At 34.0% G+C, this 6166-nt stretch overlaps 1 pseudogene; it reads right to left on the minus strand.

Moving 5' to 3' along the window:
- Nucleotides 1–796: 796 nt before the first annotated feature.
- On the minus strand, nucleotides 797–915 carry LOC112480924 (annotated as a pseudogene).
- Between the last annotated feature and the right edge of the window lie 5251 nt (nucleotides 916–6166).

The raw sequence follows: 6166 nt of genomic DNA on the forward strand, positions 1-6166 counted from the left end.
AAGGCTCTTCATGCTCTGATGGCTGCCTTCCGACTGACTTTACTGTGACCTCCTTGATCTTCATGTTCCAGTTCATCGTGAACCCCTAAAACTTCATGCTACCATTTCACTTTGACCATACAAGCCTCCATTAAAACAAGAGTATCATTGTATCTGTGTGTGTATATGTATATAATATATATAAAAATATATTTTTTTTCTTCACAGAATTGAAAGCTTCTTGAAGGCACAGTGTTTAGTACTTTTAAGAATTTAATTAATGCTTGATTATTAATTAATTAACTAATTACACAATATCTGAGAAGCCAAAGTCTATAACCCAAAGAAAGTATTAACAATAGTTAAAAAAAATTTTAAAGAAGCATATTTGAGCATATTACTGAAATGGAGATAAAACCAGAGAAATATCATCTTGAGTTGATTTACTCTGGGAAAATTATGCAGAGAACAAAGAACATTCTATGAACAGAAGATTTTATAAGAACTATTTTTTAGCTATAAATATTAGACTTCTGAGGTATAATAACATTTACCCTTTAATATCTGCAGATTTCTGGATTCTGAACTACATAACTTATTTGGGTAGTACTAGTACATTATCAAGAAAATTGAGAGATTATCACTTTTCCTCTGATTTTGATTTATTCCTTATTGACCTTTATCTTGCTTCCATAATTTTTATTTATTTATTCGTTTGTTTGTTTATTTATTTATTTTTTAGGCGAGGCAACCCTTGGTTGACCTCACAGATTGCAAGGACCTTGTCAGTTTACAATCCCTTATTTTTTATTTTTTACACCTACAGCACCTGGTCTTCCTAGGTAGTCTCCCATCCAAGTACTAACCAGGCCCAATCCTACTTAGCTTCCAAGATCAGATAGGATTGGGTTTGTTCAGGGTGGTATGGCCGTAGATCTTGCTTCCATAATTTTTTGAGTAACTCTTTACGCAAGGAGACAACCACATGGTTGTGTAATCATATTTTAAATACCCAATGATGTTTAACATACATATGGCAGAAAAAAAATTATCTCTTTAATAAAGAAGGTCTGGAAATCACTCCTGGAAAACTATGTACTTTTCACTGTAAAAGAGAGCGTGAATTCAAAGATGAGGGCAATCATGCCTGTAGGTTGTTTACTAACATAACTGTATCCTCAGGGAAAGATACAGATCTCCCTAGGGGAAGTTTTACCCATGTAAATTTTGTTTGTTTGTTTGTGGTTGTTCTTCTTTTGGACAATTTGGACTGTCCGTACTTCAAGAGCTCAGTGGCCACATGTGGCTGGTGGCTACCATAAAGGTGAATGTGGTTAATTATTTTTCTGTTCTAAAAAGTTAAGAATACAAGTTATTTGGGGGCTAAGATTTGTTACATCACAGAATTAATAACAACTCTTTTAGTTATTAATTACTTAACTGATGTCTTGGTATTCTATATTTTTTATATTTTACTATAAAATAATGTTTTTTCCCATTTTTAAAATAATTTTGTTTTTTAAAGCCAAGTGCAATGACTTAGTTGTATCTTTTTAAATCTTAGCATTCATTCAAGTAGAGAAATATCTCACCACAAGGTTTTCATTACATAATAAGAGGGCACTACCATTCCGCTACATTCCAATGCCTATATTGAAATTTTAAGTAATAATTACTCGTTAACTTTTAAAAAACATGCAAATGATTTTAATATCTATACTTTTAAGGATTCAAAAAGGTTTTAAGATATTTCAAGAGACCAGCTTGAATTAAACAATAAATGTTTATGAAATGCTATTAGATATTCTCCGTGTAATATCAATTTCAGCTAAAACCTCTAAATATGTTTATGTAGGAAGAACTACTCACTAAACTATTAAGAGTAATGAGTCAATAAAGCAAATAAACAAGATGGTACAAATTAATGTAGTTTTATATGGGGATGACCTCAACTATTAAATTATAAAAGTATGAGCATTAAGTAAATGGCTCTTGTCTGCTTAGCTGCCCTGGTAAATGATTCTTGCTTCTTCAGTGAGAGTAGTAACTTTTGCTTCAGTTTCTAATGTTACCTCCCATAATTATGTAGTCAAAGTTATTACATATTTTACAAAAAAAAATAAGATCTGCAGTTTCTATGCTGAAAATGATTGCAACCTACTGCTGGAAATATTTAAAATGTGGGTGCTATAAGTACTACTTTTCCCAATGATTACAGATTTTTTTTTAACTTTACTTTTTGGCTTCCCACGAGTCTCTTTTATTTCTTGAGATCAGAAGTCTAATAGCTAGATAAATGAAATGCTAAATGATTTTAAAACCTAGAGAAAAACAAAGAGGAGGGGAGAGGTGGAAGCAGGAAGGAAGCACCATGTAGAGTGAATAAAATATAGACTTTGGATCCAACTCTTCTGCTTAGTTATTATGTGATTTGAGGTAATTCTTCCACACATTCTGATCCTTAGTTCCTAATTTGTAAAATAAGAATAATAATAAACTATTTGAAAGATTATTATGAGGATTAGAAGTAACAATGTCTAGCATAGTTCCTGGTATATAGTAGTTATACAAACAAAAATAAGTATTTATCAAATTATTAGAATCTTAAATCTTTATATTAAAAAGTACCTATTATGTGTAGCCCTCTACAAGTTAGATCTTCAATCAATGGGTAAAAGTTGACTCTATTGAGGAGGAAAATATATTAGCAGATGTTCTCACAAAGGGCTAAAGAGAAAGGGCAGTGCTTGAGATTATCCTTAACGAACTGGTAGAATTCAAATAAGTAATATTGTTTGCAATAAGCGTAACAGCCTAAATCGATGTTTGCTATAAAGCACAAGGTTTAAGACACTTAGAAAGCAAGTTAAAAGCTATGAGTTTTAAGGCCCTATGAAGTAGCTTTACAGACAACAAACTACTTTGAAAGGGAAGGAGCTGAAATAAAGGATAAATAATATGTAGATGTCTCGGAATGACTCCCTAAATGGCATCTTTACAGAAACAGGCATCATCCAGAATTATCTGGGAGAGCTGAGTTCTTTCAATTAGAAATGTGTGATGTTGAAATAAACATAGTTATTTTTACTAGTGAGCTAATGAAGTTTAGAAATTCAGTGTGCAGGATGATTGAGTGTATTGGAGTTGCAGATACTAGAAGATCAATTAGGTGGTCAATAAATGAAGTAATAGCTGAATGAAAAGATAGATGATGAAGAAGACCTTTGGAAATGTATTCATACTAGAGATAAAGAACTTTAAAAATAACTTCAGGTTTAAAGCCATTCAGGATGATTGCTAGATTATATGTTAAAGTTCTGAAAAAGTAAATATATATTATTAAAGAGAAATTATTCTCACAACTGTTAAAATGGTAAGGAAGACTTTATTCAAGACTATTGCAATAGGGGTGAGGAATTGTACTTAACTTTAAATACAACAAAGACAAATAGGGATTAATAGCCAAAGGGCAGATTGAGGGTGTCAGTGGATGGAAAATTACTAAGAAGAGACCTCAAGAGTAGGTGGATTCTTGCTAACAGGGTTTTTGCTAAAGACAGGCCCAGGACTTAAACATCAAAGGTGAGGATGAGGAACTTGATCAGATATCAAGGGTGATCAGATATCAAGGGTGGGATATTATGAGAATTCATTAGGATTCCTTGCTAAGACTGATTTATACTAGTTGAAAAGAGGACTCAGAGGAGCTTGTCTAAAATTTGATCAAGGAAAGAGTTTTTGTCAGTAGGTATATTTGATGATTTGCTTCTCACTGTTGATAACAGTTGACTTATATTACCTGAGATAAATCTATTTCAATATTACAAGCAATTTTGAAAATAATTCCTTAATACGTTTGAAAATAGTATGTCTCATTGATGTAACACCAGGAATACCTCTCCAAGTCTAACTGCAAGAGAGAATGAAGACCAAAGACGGGTGTTAGGGAAGATTTCTGAAAGGGATTAAGGTGCTAGAGTTAGTCACAGGGTCAGAATCTCTGTAATCTGGGCCAGTCTTTGTTTTCAGAACTCATAAGACTGTGGGCAGTTACTGTTGGATCAGTTTGTCTGTGGTATTATCTTAGAACATATAGGTCCAAAGGAATTGACGTTAAGAAGAATTTGACCTTCGCAATTTGGTTGATACAGTGCATTGTGCAAGTCGTGGTTTCTGTCTAAATTCGAGTAAGTAATAATGTTTAGTTGCTCCCTGACAGCTGCCAGTAGGGACTTTCTTTCCCCTCTACTTTAGCAGAGGTACTGTTTTAAAAGGTTTAATTTGCTGCCATCTAGTGGGCATATCCTTTTATTTTTATATCAAAGGTACAAGAAATGGATTTAGACATATAAAATAGATCACATATTGTTACACTTGATACATACTTTTTCTCTCAGGGAAATGTTTTCAACTCTTTTCAACCACAAAATGATTCAGTGTTCCTAAGCAAGTTTCCAAGTACTCTGTGAGATTTGAATAGGCATGCAACAGTATTTTGATTTATACCATGCTTTTATAATGGTGCATAATATTTGTAAAACTGAGTTTTAAAGCAAAACATTTTAAAGAAAAATTTGAAACTCTTTTAACCAGTATTTTAAAAGTTTTAATGAGGAGTACCTAATTTGTACATTTTTAAGGCAGAGATTGATTACATACAAATTGATAACCAATGGGGCTAAACTGGCCACAATTAAGTTTTAGTGGATTGAATGACATTTTATGTAGGAAGCAGTTGGACTTGGGGGAACATCCATTATCCATTTTTTCCCTCATTTCTATAGAGAGGCCTTCTCCCATATTCCCCAGAAAGGAATATCGGGTATTACTTCTGGTCCCTCCCTCTACCTCCTTATTTGAATATCCTCCAAGAAGAAGGATTAATTTATCAAATTAGTGAAAGGATACTGAATACATATGACCCTGGCCTGCAGTTATATGTTCTCTATCTATGACATGGTAACTTCAATTAGCAGGAAGGAGTAAGAAGTGTATTTCACCTTCAAGTCCCAATTGTGCTCTTCAATTAGCTTTTTCAATAATACAGCTAATATTTGCTCCTTATCCCACTTCTGTATATACTTTTTAAATATATTCAGAACTAAAAGGCCCAAAGGGGTTGTAATTAGTCCTACCACAAAACCCAGTATTTTGCATGTGTATGTGTCACATAGGACAGCAACTGAAATAGAGGAAGTGGTCTCTTTTACTGTGGGGTTTAGGGATGAGTCACGGTAGATAAAAATCTTTGAGAGGCCAAGCAAAGGAGAGAGATACTGGAAAAAATATTGAAGAAAATGCAGGAGTTGAGAGAGTGACCATTTATTTAGCTTGACCAAGTTAACTATCTTCAAACACAGGCAATATCAAGAAATTTAGAGCAGAACAGCCCTTTGTATTCTTAGAAAGTTTTAGACTTGATTCAAAGTGTTATTATAAAAGCACCTTTCTCTATATCCCCTAGTAGTAAGATAAAGAACCTAAAGAACAATGAAACTGAAAGCTGGAAGAAACATAAAATTATCACTTATTGACCCTATTATGTGTCCCTCTAAATAATGCACCAGAACTGGCCCATTTTCCCTCACTCTCCTTCCCCTGTCTGCTGTTCTGTTCTCCTCTCAAAAGGACTGGCCCTGCCAGATGAGTTTTCAAGCTTTGCTCCCTGATACATTTGGCCAGTGAGATGGTGAGGAGAAAGGAGAAACCAGGATATTTTTCTCCTTCTTTATCTGCCTTGGGAATTTCTCTGCACATAGGTGCATCTTCCTCATGACTCCAGTATCTGCCATTTAATTCCAGCCCTTGAGTTTCAGAAACACTGCCTTCTCCTTCTCTCCCTTCAGCCAAAGGGGTGTAGCAGCTTCCTGCTGTTGCTAATCTCTGGAGTGCCTCACTGTCCTTTGATTTCTCAATTTTTTCATCATCTATTTAATCACTTCCTGGTATTAACTTCTTTCGGGGGAAAAAAAACTTGTAGAGTGGTGTCATTTCTGGTTTCTTGTCGGGACCCTGACGATATAAATATATATCACACACACATAAACACACACACACGCACACACACACACACACACACAAACACACACATATATATGTTTATGTATAGTTTGATTCTGATTTCATCTCTAACTCCTGCCCAGGAAAACATCTTTGGTAAGAATGAGGAAAGCAAAAGATTCTTTAG

Source organism: Pteropus alecto, unplaced genomic scaffold, assembly GCF_000325575.1.
Source record: "Pteropus alecto unplaced genomic scaffold, ASM32557v1 scaffold20, whole genome shotgun sequence".
NCBI classification, from domain to species: domain Eukaryota; kingdom Metazoa; phylum Chordata; class Mammalia; order Chiroptera; family Pteropodidae; genus Pteropus; species Pteropus alecto.